Source organism: Schistocerca serialis, chromosome 11 (assembly GCF_023864345.2).
Source record: "Schistocerca serialis cubense isolate TAMUIC-IGC-003099 chromosome 11, iqSchSeri2.2, whole genome shotgun sequence".
Classification (NCBI taxonomy): Eukaryota; Metazoa; Arthropoda; class Insecta; order Orthoptera; family Acrididae; genus Schistocerca; species Schistocerca serialis.
The window spans coordinates 179,598,620-179,615,992 of NC_064648.1; positions in this window are offsets into that span (position 1 = coordinate 179,598,620).

Genomic DNA, 17,373 nt, shown 5'->3' on the forward strand with positions numbered 1-17,373 from the left:
CTGGGGCGAGTGCTGGAAGTCTCTCTAGACCTGCCGTGTGGCGGCGCTCGGTCTGCAATCACTGACAGTGGCGACACGCGGGTCCGACGTATACTAACGGACCGCGGCCGATTTAAAGGCTACCACCTAGCAAGTGTGGTGTCTGGCCGTGACACCACAGCCACTTCACCCGATGATTTAAGAAATTTCAGTACAATGTTATCCATCTCTTCTGCGCTATTTTGACCTTGAGTCTGGTAAAGCTCCCTTAATTTATGATTCTAATACTGGATCCCCTATCTCTTCTACATCGACTCTTGTTTCTTTTTCTATCACATCAGACAAGTTTTTCCCACTCACAGAGGCCTTCAATGCACTCTTTGCACCAATCCGCTGGCTCCTCTGCATTTAACAACGAAATTCCCATTGCACTCTTAATGTTACCGCCCCTTATATTTAATTTCACCGAAGGTCGTCTTGACTTTTTTGTATGCAGAGTCATCGCTTCAAACAATAATTTTTTTTCGATTTCTTCAGATTTGTCATGCACCCACTTCGCCCTTGCTTCCCTGCACTTTGTATTTTATTTCTGTATTCCTGAATTTCCCTGAGCATTTTTTGTATTTTATTTCTGTTGTAACGTCCCCTTAGAAAAATTAATGAATTACTGTGCTGATAAACCTCTTACATTATTTGATTTTCAAACAGCTGAGCAAAACTGAACGTACTCGGACATTTCTCTCTTTACTTATTCTGATCGACACTAAACTGGCACACAATAATTTTAGCGCAACGCAATCTGACTTTCAAAAATCCCTACAAAAGAATGGCCCTGACTAACAATAACCTATACCTTTCACAAATCACTTACCTCACAAAAATCTTCGTTACTCGAACTACTGCAGTGCATCGAGCACCAATACTGCCAGCTGAATAAAAGATTCTAACTACAGAAGGCACTAACTACTGATAGGCATAGTTAGCAAATGAAAGATTTTGATAGAGAACAAACAATGTATTTACCTTAATAATGTTCAAAAGTCATGATATATATATATCAGTTCATGACATCCAGTCTTACAAATTTACTCTCTCTGATGAACACACGTCCAGATCGTCCGCTGTAAAAATTCCACCATCTCTCTCCCCACATCCACCACTGCTGGCGGCTCACCTCCAACTGCGCAACGCTACGCGCTGTTGACATCCAGCTGCCCAACACTGCAATAGCGAATATTCCAACAATGCCAAGCAGCCACAGACTGCACACAGCACAGTCAGTGATTTTCATACAGAGCGCTACCTGGCGTTATCAATAAAAAACCCTAAACAGCCTACTTACACTGTATTCCTCAATTTCCCTGAACTTTTTTGTAGTTCCTTCTTACGTCGACCAACTGAAATATTTCTTCTGTTACCTATGGTTTCTTCGCAGTTATCTTCGTTGCACCTACGTTTTTGTCTCCAAATTCTGTAATTATCTTTTTTAAAGATTTCGATTCCTCTTCATCTCAGGTGCCTACTGAATTATTCATTATCTCAGCATCTACAGCGTAAGAGAACTTCATGGGTGTCTCTTCCTTCCTTACTACTTCAGTACCCCACTTCTTAGCGCACTGATTCTTCCCTACTCTCTGGAACTACAGCTTACTCTCCATCACTACTAAATTGTGACCTGAGCCTATATCTGCTCGTGGCTATGCCTTAAAATTCAGTATCTGATTTCGGAATCTCTGTCTGACCACGGTGTAATCTAACTGAAATCTTCCCTCATCACCCCGCCTTTTCCAGGTATAGCTCCTCCTCTCTTGAGGACTAGTTCCGCATTCAGATCTCTAGGAGGGGACCACCAAGGGGAAGCACCATGAGGAAAATAGTGAGTAATCAACGGTAACATACGGTAACATACGAAGAGTCGGAGCGTGAAAAGTCTGAGCTGGTACAAAACTAAAAAAATATGAGAAGAAATGCGCAAAGGATTGCCCTAGACAGGGTGCGGTCAGTGAAGTGAAGATAAAGATTTGTGGTCAGACGAATATACGGTAATATCAACAGCAGCAGAAAATGGTATAACAGGATTAGGGCTCGTCATAAATGGGAAGGTAGGGGAGAGAGAGAGAGTTCTGGGAACAGTTAAGTGAAAGGGTTGTTCTCATCAGAATCAACAGCAATAGCAAAAGTTATACATGTCAACGTCGCAAGCTGAAGATGAAGAGAGATAGTATATAAGGATATTGGAAGTGTACTACAGTACGTAATGGGAGATGAAAATGTAATAGTCATGGTGGACTGGAATTAGTTGTAGGGGAAGGAGTAGAAGAAAAGGTTACAAGAGAAAATGAGCTTGGGATAAGGAGTGAGAGAGGACAAATACTAATTGAGTTGTGTAATAAATTTCATTAACTCGTAGGGTATACTCTGTTCAAGAATCACAAGAGGAGCAGATATACTTGGAAAAAGCACTCCGTCTTCAGGCCACAAGTGGCCCACCGGTACCATCCGACCGCCGTGTCATCCTCAGTGGGGGATGCGGATAGGAGGGGCGTGGGGTCAGCACACCTCTCTCCCGGTTGTTATGATCGTTCTCTGTGACCGGAGCCGCTACTATTCGGTCGAGTAGCTCCTCAATTGAGCATCACGAGACTGAGCGCACCCCGAAAACTGGAAACAGTGCGTGGCGGCTGGATACTTGGAAAAGGCCGGGTAATACAGGAATATTTCAGTTAGATTACATCATGGTCAGACACAGATACGTAAATCAGAGACTGGTATGTAAGGAGTATCCAGGGGCACAAATACATTCAGATCACAACTTAGTAATGAAGAGTTGAAGGGAATTGTCCGGAATACCAGTATCTAAAGAAGTGTGATGCTGAAGTACTGAGGATACTTCAACGTGACAGAAGTCCAACCCTTCCGAAAATTGCTGCAGATTTCAATGCTGGGCCATCAGCAAGGGTGAGCGCGCGAACCATTCCACGAAACATCATCGATACGGGCTTTCGGAGCCGAAGGTCCACTCGTGTACCCTCGATGACTGCACGACACAAAGATTTACATCTCGTCTGGGTCCGTCAACACTGACATTGCCCTGTTGGTGACTGGAAACATGTTGCCTGGACGGACGAGTCTCGTTTCAAATTGTATCGAGCTGATGGAGGTGTAAGGGTCTGGAGACAACCTCACGAATCCGTGGACCCTGCTTGTTAGCAGGGGCCTGGTCAAGCTGGTGGAGGCTCTGTAATGGTGTGGGGCGTGTGCAGTTGGAGTGATATGGGACCCCTGATACGTCTACATACGACTCTGACACGCACGTAAGCATCCTGTCTGATCACCTGCATCCATTCGTGTCCATTGTGCATACCGACGGACTTGGGCAATTCCAGCAGCACAATGCGACAACCCACACGTCCAGAATTGCTACAGAGTGGCTCCAGGAACACTCTTCTGAGTTTAAACACTTCCGCTGGCCACCAAATTCCCCAGACATTAACATTATTAAGCATATCTGGGATGCCTTGCAACGTGCACTTCAGAAGAGATCTCCACCGCCTCGTGCTCTTACGGATTTGTGGACAGCCCTGCATTATTCGTTGTGTCACTTCCCTCCAGCATTGCTTCAGACATTAGTCTAGTCCATGCCAAGTCGTGTTTCAGCACTTCTGCGTGCTCACGGGGGCCCTACACGATATTAGGCAGGTATAACAGTTTCTTTGGCTCTTCAGTGTACATTAAACCATGCTTTCCACGTATCGTGGACAAGTCACTTTGGAAGCTTTCTGTTTAAAAAAAAAATGTTTGTTTGTGAGAAAACTGAATACACTGCTTTCGAGATCTTTCTCCTCATGTAACGTGTAGTTGGGTGTCGTACTATTGCCGAAAAAAAAGAATAAAAAGGAGGAAAAAAGAAAGAAAAATCTGTTGATTAGCGTTTGCGAGCAGCGTCGTGAAAATAAAGTTTTAAACTTCAAGTAAAGCAAAATCTGAAATAAGGAAAAAGTATCTAATTATACGTAAGATTCCATTATCACTTCTTAAAACGTTTATTTATTATCAGGTTACCTTCCATTCAGAGGCTGTTGCACTCTGCGACATATTGTCTCGTAAATAATAGATTTCAAATTTTATTGGCAGATCTAGATTTCAGCTACAGGGTGGCGCACGAAATGTGTTGCCATTTGTTTCTTTCACAATATACGACGCGCATTAGATATCCCGCTGGGATCTCTACAGCAGTACCAACAGAGCTTGGAAAGACAAATGAGTTACGAAATGCCGTGTAATTCACAATACTGCCGCTAGGAGACTAGTAGGCAGCAATGGCTGGCAATGGAAGACTGACGACACAGCAACGATCGGCAGTTGTGTTACTTTTTCACGAAACGAAAAGCCTTGTTGTGACTCAGAGGCGTTTTCGACCACAGTTTAACACACGATGGGTCCCTTGCGAGAAGACCGTCCACAGGTTGTACGATGAATTTGTACAGGAAGGAACAGACAGTATTGGAAGCGAAGCGACCTCGTCCTAAGCCTGTTTGTTCGCCGGAGAATATTGAAGCGGTACGAGTTGCTGTACAGAGAAGTCCCGGGAAATCGTGTAGAAAGGCGGCAGTGCAACTGGGAATATCGAGGCGCTCCGTTCAACGCATTCTTAAAAGTGACCTCCATACGTACCCATACAAGATGACCTGTGCACAGAAGCTCACTGAAGAACACAAGCAGCAGAGACTACTGTTTGCTCAGTTGCTCAGTAGGCGGAGGATAGGGAAGAAACTCTCAACAACGTTTGGTTTTCAGACGAGGCGCATTTTCATTTAGACGGTGCGGTTAACGAACAAAACGTACGCTTTGGCCCACCAGTGCTTCACGAACAACAACATTATGCTCCGAGGATTACAGCGTGGGCAGCAATTTCCAGTCACGCACTTATTGGACCCTTTTTCTTTGAAGAAACTGTGAACAGCGAGCGTTATTTGAGCACGCTTCGCAATAGCTTCATTCCAAAGCTCCTTGCTACTGCCTTGCCCTTCGACACGCAGTGGTTCATGCAAGATGGAGCAAGGCCACATACTGCAAACACTGTGTTGGAGTTTTTACACGAGCATTTCGACATGCGGATCATTTCACTCAGGTTTCCAGGTCGCTTCAATGACGGACAAAATTCACCCCCCCCCCCCCCCCCCGCCACCCCATAGTCCAGAGCTCAATCCATGTGACTTTTTTCTTTGGGGGTACCTAAACGTCCACGTGATTTAATGGAGCTCAGAAGAGTTATTCTTCAAGCTTGCAGTGAAATTACGGAAGACATGTGCCGTAGGGTAATTACTAACTTCAGTGTTCGGTTGAAGCAAGTTAGGAAACGAAATGGTGGGCATATTGAGCATGTGCTGAGTTAGAACAAATCTCCATGGACGGCTCTTCATTGTAGTATATGTTCCTTTCAGATTGTATTGACAATAAAGTTTATATTCAAAAAGAAAATGGTAACACATTTCGTGCGCCACCCTGTATTTTGATGCTTTGAAAATTAATAATGCTCACAATTAACATACAATAAGCTAATTACAGATTAGCAGCTAGCTTTACAAAATCATTGGATGTGAGTGCTGTATGCTGTCTCAATCATCGCTTACGAATACGCGCATTGGATACCTGTATGGTATCTTGCGGATAAAAAATCATTACTGCTCGTAGCCAGTAAGCATATATCTAGCACGCATCAGATACAACACATATTTACACTTGGCAGTGCTCCATACATCACCCTATTTAAGGTTACTCTAAAGTTACTCTAACAAATTACCCATAACATCTTGAACCAGCGATCGCTGTTGAGCAGAGACGCTGCTATACAATCGATACTACATTTGACCATCTCTGGTTCAATATAAAATTTAACCCTGTGCCTATACCTTTCAGTACGTATGTTGTAGATATCCAGGTCGACAAACGGCTGCAAAACCCGCCAACTGTGCAGGAAAGCAGAGACTGGGCAGCGACGAGGGCGGAGTCCAGAGATATTCCACCACCGCACCGCGCTATGTGACGCTGCGAGAGCTAATTCCCACTCCGAAACATTATTGTGAAGCGAAAAAAATCGTTGCATTTTGTCTGTGATATGGTTCGTCCAGATTGCCATTGTCAGACAGTTAGGTGAGTCCCCGTTTTGCCCTAAGACGTAGAGGATCGCCAGACGGGAGATAATATTGTTAAGAGTTTGCATGGATCGGTAAGTCTATAACTGCTCAGGGAGGCGGCGGTTACCTCGTTCCGAAATTTGTGCGGCTTAGGAAATTTAGCAGTGCTCGTAATCGTGAGGTTCCGCATGTTAGAATTTGAGGTAATTTCCAAGAATGATTGCCTATCGAAATCACGTGTTCCAAACGATAAATATCGAACTTGCGATCCTAAATCGATCACGCGACTCTGGTGGCGGGCGCTACAGCAATGACAAAAGAAGACCGTTACAAAAATACTTGTACGTAATTACAAAGTAGATGACTTACCTTACTCGTCGTCGGTGTTGACGACTTGTGAAAGTCCATGTGATGTGTACGATACGGGAACAATTCCTTTTTTGCCATTAATTCGCGGAGATATGTATCTTAGAGCAACTAAGGGAACGACGGAAAACAGATAAAAATGACAATCACAAATAATTGGTCATAACGCCCACCACCAGAGTCGCGTGATTGATTTAGGATCGCCCGTTCGATATTTGTCGTTTGGACCCCGCGATTTCGATAGGCAATCATTCTTGGAAATTACCGAATTTGATTGGTTAAGGTGCAAATGCAATAAAGTGGGTTAGGGATATCGCATATTGGAGTTAGGAGCTGGTGCAGTAAGTTGTGTGTTTGTGAAGCTGGATAATTCCAGTGGAAGTTAAATTATTTGGACTTTAGGGGTTCTACAGTTCCATGGAAGGGCGTTAGTAAATCTGTTGGCCGACTCTGAGGTGACAGAGTTCGTGCTTGTTTGGTGGTTATTGGTTGTAGGGTTATTGGGATTCACGTTCGGAAGTCTCGATGTAATTTATATTTCGTTTGGCAGCCGCTAACGATTCATAGACGGGGAACTGTTTCTTATTTTGCTACAGCATGCAGCGTGTTAGCCGGCCGGTGTGGCCGAGCGGTTCTAGGCACTTCAGTCCGGAACTACGCGGCTGCTACGGTCGCAGGTTCGAATCTTGCCTCGGGTATGGATGTGTGTGATTTCCTTAGGTTAGTTATGTTTCTAGGTCTAGGGGTCTGATGACCTCAGATGTTAAGTCCCATAGTGGTTAGAGCCATTTGAACCATATTTTTGCAGCGTGTTATGTGAAGTTTGCGATCTACCATAACGTCTAAATAAAAGGAATTATAGGTCAGAATAGTTGGCACCATAATACGAGGCAATGTGTAACCATTTTGTCTATTGAAGACTTTCGTGACGAGTGACTTTCGTATTGTCAATGCCTGAAGAGCTTGAACTTTCAATTACCATTCAATCGCAGTATTTTTTTTTTTTTTTTTTGTTAATTTGGTTCCCTTCTTGGGGACATAGTTTACTTGTCACTCTATCAGACGTGTAATAAGAAATGCCAAGAAAGGAAGGAAAATATATTTGCTTAACAAGAGTGATAGGGCACAAATCGCAGAATATCTGAGTGACCACCATCAAACGTTCATTTCTGAGGAAGAGGATGTGGAACATAAATGGAAAAAATTCAGAAACATCGTCCAGTACGCCTTAGATAAGTTCGTACCGACTAAGGTCCAAAGCGAGGGGAAAGATCCACCGTGGTATAACAATCATGTACGAAAGGTACTACGGAAACAAAGAAAGCTTCATCATAGGTTTAAGAGTAGTCGAATCATAGCTGATAAGGAAAAGCTGAACGAAGCGAAAAAGAGCGTAAAGAGAGCAATGAGAGAAGCATTCAACGAATTCGAACATAAAACATTGGCAAACAATCTAAACAAGAACCCTAAAAAGTTTTGGTCATATGTAAAATCGGTAAGCGGATCTAAATCCCCTATTCAGTCACTCGTTGACCACGATGGCACCGAAACAGAGGACGACCGAAGAAAGGCAGAAATACTGAATTCAGTGTTCCGAAACTGTTTCACTGCGGAAAATCGTAACACGGTCCCTGACTTCAGCCGTCGCACGGACGCCAAAATGGAAAATATTGAAATAAACGATATCGGAATTGAAAAACAACTGCTATCACTTAGTAGCGGAAAAGCATCCGGACCAGACGAGATACCCTTAAGATTCTACAGTGATTATGCTAAAGAACTTGCCCCCTTTCTATCAGCAATTTATCGTAGATCGCTGGAAGAACGTAAAGTACCTAGCGACTGGAAGAAAGCGCAGGTCGTTCCCATTTTCAAGAAAGGTCATAAATCAGATGCGAATAATTATAGGCCTATTTCGCTTACGTCAATCTGTTGTAGAATAATGGAACATGTTTTGTGTTCTCGTATTATGACGTTCTTAGATAATACAAATCTCCTTCATCATAACCAACATGGATTCCGCAAACAGAGATCATGTGAAACTCAGCTCGCCCTATTTGCCCAAGAAATTCACAGTGCCGTAGACACTGGCGAGCAGATTGATGCCGTATTCCTGGACTTCAGGAAGGCATTTGATACGGTTCCGCACTTACGTTTAGTGAAAAAAATACGAGCCTACGGAATATCGGACCAGGTTTGTGACTGGATTCAGGATTTCCTAGAAGAAAGAACACAACATGTCATTCTTAACGGTTCAAAATCTGCAGATGTAGAGGTAATTTCGGGAGTACCGCAGGGAAGCGTGATAGGACCTTTATTGTTTACAATATACATAAATGACTTAGTTGACAACATCGGTAGCTCCGTGAGGCTATTTGCAGATGACACGGTTGTCTACAAGAAAGTAGCAACATCAGAAGACTCGTACGTACTCCAGGAGGACCTGCAGAGGATTAATGCATGGTGCGACAGCTGGCAGCTTTCCCTAAACGTAGATAAATGTAATATAATGCGCATACATAGGGGCAGAAATCCATTCCAGTACGATTATGCCATAGGTGGTAAATCATTGGAAGCGGTAACGTTGTAAAATACTTAGGAGTTACTATCCGGAGCGATCTGAAGTGGAATGATCACATAAAACAAATAGTGGGAAAAGCAGGCGCCAGGTTGAGATTCATAGGAAGAATTCTAAGAAAATGTGACTCATCGACGAAAGAAGTAGCTTACAAAACGCTTGTTCGTCCGATTCTTGAGTATTGCTCATCAGTATGGGACCCTTACCAGGTTGGATTAATAGAAGAGATAGACATGATCCAGCGAAAAGCAGCGCGATTCGTCATAGGGACATTTAGTCAGCGCGAGAGCGTTACGGAGATGCTGAACAAGCTCCAGTGGCGGACACTTCAAGAAAGGCGTTACGCAATACGGAGAGGTTTATTATCGAAATTACGAGAGAGCACATTCCGGGAAGAGATGGGCAACATATTACTACCGCCCACATATATCTCGCGTAATGATCACAACGAAAAGATCCGAGAAATTAGAGCAAATACGGAGACTTACAAGCAGTCGTTCTTTCCACGCACAATTCGTGAATGGAACAGGGAAGGGGGGATCAGATAGTGGTACAATAAGTACCCTCCGCCACACACCGTAAGGTGGCTCGCGGAGTATAGATGTAGATGTAGATGTATACGAAATGAGTAAATATTAATTGAACTTTTATCAATAAGTAGAGAAAAAGATAGCCGAGACTGGCAAAGGAAGTAACTAATTTCGTCGTGCGAATGTGTTGACGTGTGCTGTGAGAAGCAATAAATTTTAAGTAGCGTCGATATTTGTCGTGTTATTTGGAAAGTTCTTTATTGATTAAATATGCAGCAACACGAACACATTCGACTTACAATTTCTAGTTACTTGAAAGAGATTTATGAATGAGAAACAGTTTGCGAGAACGCCTGACGTATAACGGTATTTTGAACCAAAGGTATTAATTATTCTTTCTGTTACCTCAAACGAACTCCCAGGAATTAAAAACAGAAAAACTTGGAAGTTATTAAAAGGGGTCATATTTACTAGGAAGTAACTCCAAAGTGGGCATAAAAGTATAAAGTTAAATGAAATTATCACAAATATTTTAATAATAAGTACTCTAAATCAGAGACGGTATTTACGTAATAGTGGCATCTGAGCGAGAAAGTATATCTTTGAGTCAGGATAAGGAAAGACATATTTTTACGGTAAACAGCAAGAATCGAGAAATAATTACACATGAAAAGATATCAAAGTAATTTAATTCATGTTACTTTTAACAAGGCCGTCAATATATTCTGCAGTCAGTAATAGTATATGAGAAGAAACCCACAAAACCTCAATATTTTGCTGGATTGATTAAACTGAATTATGTCGTATTATCGTAGTGTGAATATACGACTTTGCATTAATTATATTGGTTTTCTACTGAGAACAGCTTTGCCATATTAATGAAAGGGGTTCTTGAGAGTATTTGCAAATAATAGAATTGCCATTAGAGCAGTAGTTTTGATAATACGTTACGTAACTGAAGATGTAACGTATACGTTGTGTGTAGGTTTGAAAGTGATGATAGTGGTACCGTGTGTTTGCAAGTAAACCGTGGTGTTATTGACGTTTCGATTCATTGTGAATCGCTAGAGTCTAAACGAGTTTAGAAATAGCAGTTAAAGTCATCTCAGCTAAACTAAACTCAGAGCGGTTGGACACTGTGAAAGTGGTTGGACGCGACTGCGCATTGCGTACAAAAATTATTTTAATTTTGCTGAGTATATGCATGTGAAATAAAAGCGCAACGAGAGCCATTCTTGTAATCTGTTGAATAATAACACTACTTATTAAAGTTACAGCGTAAGCTATTCTAGCTGGCGAGATAACATTCGATACAGGGCAGACGGAATCATATACGTATCCAGTTGATCTTTCGCATTGCACACCACCTAAACTTCCTTAGCTCCCAATAGCAGTCGCTCGATGAAAGATCCGTACCAAAAGACTGGAAACTTGTACAGGAGACAGCAATACTCAGAAAAGAAAGTAGCAGTAATCCGATCAATTGCAGGCCCTTATCACTGACTTTCAATTGCAGTAGGATATTGGAACATACACTGTATTCGAACGTTATGAATTACTTCGAAGAAAACAGTTTATTGGCACATGTCATTGAGCCTGTAAATATCGTTCTTGTGAAACTAAACTACCTCTTTATTCACACGAAGTAATAAGTGCTATTGACAGGGGATGTCAAACTGATTCCGTATTTCTACATTTGCAGAAGTCTTTTGACACTTCCTCAAAAGAGACCTCTGATGAATACGGAAGTATGCACTATAGCTTCAGTTGTCCAACTAGATTCGTGATTCCCTGTCACAAAGGCCACAGTTCGTAGTAACCGACGGGAAATCATCGAGTAAAACAGAAGTGATATCCGCCGGTCCCCAAGGACGTGTTATAGGCTTCCTACTGTTCCTGAACTACATAAATGATCTAGGAGACAATCTGAGCAGCCCTCATAGATTGATGTCGGATGATGCTCTCATTTACCGTCTCCTGCAAGCCACTCCAAGCGCCTTGTAGGCTGTAGCACGTGTAATACCAATACTATTGATGTGTATGGCTACTGTAAATTTGTATGTTTCTGACTCGAGAATAATAATAATCAGAAGATCACAACCAGCTGCAAAATAATGTAGACAAAATATAGGTATGGTGCGAAAAGTGGCAATTGTCTCTCAATAAGCAAATGTCTGAGTCATTCACATCAGTACCAAAAGAAATCGGCTACATTTCGATTAGAGGCTAAACCATACAAATCTAAATGTTGTCAATTCAACTAGATATCTAAGAATAACAAGTAACAACAACTTAACTTGGAGCGATCACATACATAGTGTTGTAGGGGAGTCAAACCAAAGACTGCGTTTTATTGGCAGAAAACCTAGCAAAACGAAACACGTCTGCTAGACTGCCTACACTACGCTTGTCCGCACTATTCTGGAGTGCCGGTGTGCGATGTGGGATCTGCATCAGGTGGGACTGACGGAGGAGATCAGAAAAGTCGAAATAAGGGCAGCTCTTTTGAATGATCGCAAAATAGGGGAGAGATGACAAGTGAGTTGGGGTGGTAGTCATTAAAACAAAGAGATTTTTCATTGCAACGAGATATTTTCACGACATTTTAAACACCTGTTACTTTTGTGAATGTGAATTTATTATTATTGTTCGCCGACCGACATCGGGAGAAACGATCATTGTCATCAAATAAGAGGAATCAGAGCAAATGCAGAAAGTATTGGTTAAAAACAGTCTTCGTTGCAATTTTAGTTTTTTGTTTTTCAACGACGTGTTTCGCCTTATTTCGGCACCTTCAGGTTATCTTTTCGAGATGGACGCCAGAGGCACCAATATCTGCATAACGCGTTCCCGTTCACAGGAGCGAGTAACAGTAAGATGTGCCTCTCACGTCCATCTAGAAAAGATAACCTGAAGATGCCTAAATAAAGCGAAACGCGTCTTTGAAAAATAAAAAAATAAAATTGCAACCAAGACTGTTTTTAACCAATACTGTTAAGCACTGGTTTGCTGTATGCCACATATGGATTGGAAGAATTTCTAACATACAGAAAGATTTAACTGTTCATTTTTCGCACGCTCTGCTACACGGGGAAGAGGTAGAGACATAGTCTGAATGTGGTTCGAAGCGATATGAGGTGGAATGGGAATGTGAGAACTGTGATGAGGAAGGCGAATGGTCAACTTTGGTTTATTGGGAAAATTTTAGGAAAGAGTGGTCCACCTGTAAAGGAGATTGCATATAGGACGCTGGTGCGACCATTTCTTGAGTACTGCTAGAGAGTCTGGGATCCGTACCAGGTTGAATTGAAGGACATCGAAGCAGTTCAAAGGCGGGCTGCTAGATTTGTTACCGGTAGATTCGAACAACACGTAAGTGTTATGGAAACGCTTCGAGAACTCAAATTGGAGTCCCTGGAGGGAACGTGACGTTCGTTTAGAGAAAGACTATTGAGAAAATGTAGAGAACCGACATTTGAAGCTGCCTGCCGAACGATTCTACTGCCGCCAACGTACCAAGGCGACTAAGGAGCACGAACATAAGAGGCGAGAGATTAGGGGTCATACGTAGGGATGCAGACAGTCGCTTTTCCCTCGCTCTGTCTCTGCGAGTGGAGGAGGAAAGGAAATGACTAGAAATAGTTCAAATGGCTCTGAGCACTATGGGACTTAACATCCGAGGTCATCAGTCCCCTATAACTTAGAACTACTTAAACCTAACTAACCTAAGGACGACACACACATCCATGCCCGAGGCAGGATTCGAACCTGCGACCGTAGCCGTCGCGCGGTTCCTGACTGTAGCGCCTAGAACCGCTCGGTCACAGCGGCCGGCGAAATGACTAGTAGTGGTAAAAGGTACCCTCCGCCACGCACCGTACGGTGGCTTGCGGATTTTCTGTGTAGATGCAGAAGTGAGTTGGGATGGGAAGTTTTAAAACAAAGGAGTTTTTCGTTGCGGCGAGATTTTTTTACGAAATTCCGAACACCTGCTTTCTGCTTACAACAATGTGACAAAGGAATTGAAATAAAAAATTACATTTAAACCAGTTAACTGAATAAAAATTATGATCAATGTCATTTCGATAAAGATTTAAAAATGAAAAAGAAATTTTATGCACCTCACAAGATTCTGCATGCAAAGTTGTTATCCTACCCATTACACCACAGAACCACACCCTGTAACGAACTCCACTGATCATCACACACAGTTCTGAATAGTTTTCGTCAATTACTCGTAAATGAGTGCCCACCAAGGTGAATGACTGCAGTGTGTGATACGTGGAATATTAACCTACATCACCGTATAGACAGCTTCAAAAAGGAGATCGCACCGCTGGGGTCCCCTCCTTGTGAGCATGTTCCCCCCAATTTGTAACAGTTGTGTGTGTGCATCAGTGCAGAACAGTACATGGCCAACGGCCTTGTTGCAGTGGTAACATCGGCTCCCGGCAGATCACCGAAGTTAAGCGCTGTCGGGCTGGGCTAGCACTCGGATGGGTGACCATACGGTCTGCCGAGCGCTGTTGGCAAGCGGGCTGCACTCAGCCCTTGTGAGGCAAACTGAGGAGCTACTCGACTGAGGAGTAGCGGCTCCGGTCTCGTAAACTGACATACGGCCGGGAGAGCGGTGTGCTGACCACACAACCCTCCATATCCGCATCCAGAGACGCCTGTGGACTGAGGATGACACGGCGGCCTTCATGGCCTGTTCGGGAGGAGTTTGGTTTAGTTTAGTTTTGGAACACTACATGAGTGCGGAACAATACACGGTATGTTGCTAAACGAATGTGCAACGGCCAATAATCTACCTGTTACTAATATGTCTGCCTACATGACCTGTTGCGAAAGTTGCTCTCGTAATCTGACCGGTATGTGCAAGACCATATTCGTAAAATTCGTGATGTGTATGTCCCCACATAACACGAAACAAAAGTTTTTACATGTGACACGCACATCACCAATATCACGTACGCAGCTTAAGCAACAACTGTAATGCGCAAGGGTTATATTATCTACTAATATGTTTTACCTATTTACTGTACTTTCGGTATTGTATTTCAGACACCTGATAATGATCTAAGGCCGAAACTATGCATGTGATTTATATGCATGATGCATTAAAGGAATGAAACTGGCGGCCTAAGCTGGTTAAAATGCTTTCATCATTTAGACGTTTCAAAAGACGGAGTAGCGAGTTGTGTGGTCTACGCAGCCTGCACGAAATGTTTCCTGTAAGAAGGCTGAAGCATGCGTGGTATCTTCTAGGCAAGAACGGCGGGGGAATCGCCAAATCGGCACTGTTGTAGAAACCAACTGAAGTAGTTTAAGACCTCGTGAGAAGGAACTTTCGGAAAGGATATTCTCTGCACGGACAAGAATTGAGGCAGTGAGATGAAAAGTGGGGAACGTCACCCGACAATGGTTTTGAGATAAATTGAAAAAAAAAACCTTCACTAGCATTGTTTCCCTAGCCTTATAGCTACTCTTCCTCAGGAAGAATACAGTCTTATACCAAAACCTGTAATCCTAGAATTAAGGCTACTAATAGAAAATGACCGACACATCCCCTTTTCGATTTAAACAAAACTCATTTTGTAGTAGCGCACTACAAAAACTACTCAAAATTACTAAAAAAGGTTACTAAAAATCAAGTAAAAACGCACATTAAAAAAACCAGTAATTCCGACAACAGAGTTAAGGCAATATGGAGTGTAGTGAAGCAAGACATAGGACACTCAACCACAGAAGAGGATAACATTATTATTGAATTGAATGGAACGGTTGTAAATGACAAGTCACAGCTAGCAAATGTGTTTAATAAGCATTTCTTAAATGTAGTAGAAAGCATAGGGACCAACAGTTCAAGAGAAACATCACAGCAAAATGTTGAAGAAGTAACCCCCATAAAATAACCCCAACTTCTACTTCTGAAATTAGGAGGGTCATACATTCTCTCAAGAAGAAAAGCTCTTCTGGTTTTGATGGTGTTTCCTATAGAGCACTAAAGATTTGTTCGCATATAAGTGGTCCAATATTTTACGAAATATATAATGGATCACTAACTCAAGGCATTTTTCCAGGGAGACTAAAATATGCCATTGTTAAATCCCTCTTTAAGAAAGGCGGACCGAGCGAGGTGGCACAGTGGTTAGACACTGGACTCGCATTCGGCAGGACGATGGTTCAATCCCGCGTCCGGCCATCCTGATTTAGGTTTTCCGTGATTTCCCTAAATCGCTCCAGGCAAATGCCGGGATGGTTCCTTTCAAAGGGCACGGCCGACTTCCTTCCCCGTCCTTCCCTAATCCGATGAGACCGATGACCTCGATGTCTGGTCTCCTTCCCCAAAACCAACCAACCAACCAAGAAAGGCGGTAAGATATACGCCAGTAACTACCGAACTATTTCACTGCTGACACCATTTTCCAAAATTTTTGAGATGGTGATGTATTCTAGAATAGCATCTCACCTCGCCAACAATGATATCCTCAGTAAATTACAGTTCGGGTTTCAGAATGATTGCTCTGCTAAGAATGCCATTTACATGTTCACACACCACTTACTACAACTATTAAATAACAAAATAGCACCGGAAGGTATCTTCTGTGACCTATCCAAGGCATTTGATTGTGTGAGTCATAGTATTCTCCTAGATAAATTGAAGGTTTATGGGACTGATGGTATAGCCAACCAGTCAATTGTGTCATACCTAACTAAAAGAGTGCAGAAAGTTGTACTTAGTAGTAGTTCAACCAAAAGAATCCAGGGATATAATTCTGACTGGGGAGAAATCATGTATGGGGTTCCCTGAGGCTCAATCTTAGGTCCACTACTGTTTCTCATATATGTAAATAATCTATGTACAACAAGCACAGTTAGTTCTTCTTGCAGATGACACCAGCATAGCAATAACTCCTAGTATACATACAGAAGTGGACGAAATGGTGAACAGAGTTTGCAAAAGTACCATTGACTGGTTTTCTGTGCATGGTCTCACCCTGAATTTCCCAAAGACACATCGTATTCGGTTTTGCACCTCTAGGGGTACGGTACTGCACCAATGATTGATTTCAGTATAATGTTTCTGGACAACCTTGCTTCTACTATGTTATGCACAGAGAACAAACTCTGTGTGATAATATATATGCAGTCGGCACCTGTATCGCTATTGGAAATAATGTTTTCCTTCCAGTTGATATCCTCCAGACCCATGACCTACTTTTGTTTTACACGTTTGTTTTCGCACATTTCAGTGCGTCGTTTCTTCCTTCCATCATCATCATCTTCGTTTCCCCTCTATCCAACATCTGGTCGAGTTGGGGGATCAATGGTACTTCGCCACTTCACTCGGTCTTTCCACCATTCTTCTTCCACAGTTTGGTTCCATAGCAGGTTTCTCCTCCTTAAACTCATCTTTATTGTATCGATCCATCTTGTTCTCGGTCTTCCTCTTGGTCTCATGCCCTCAATCTTGAACTCCACCATTCTTCTTGGTCTTCGTTGATCCATTATGGACCATGGGACAACGGCTGGCATGTATTTCTTGATGCAATAATTTACCAACAGCCGTATGTATTGTAGAAATTTATTTTATAAACTTCTTATGTGCTATCAGTTTCGGCATTACATTGATGCCATCTTCAGGCCCCACACGTCATAGCCGTGAAAACGCTATAAACGGAGGGTGCCATACAACTGGATCCGTGAATCAAATCTTTATGCATCAGCTCTTGGTGGATCCAGTTATATGGCTCCTTCCGTGTATAGCGTTTCAGCGACT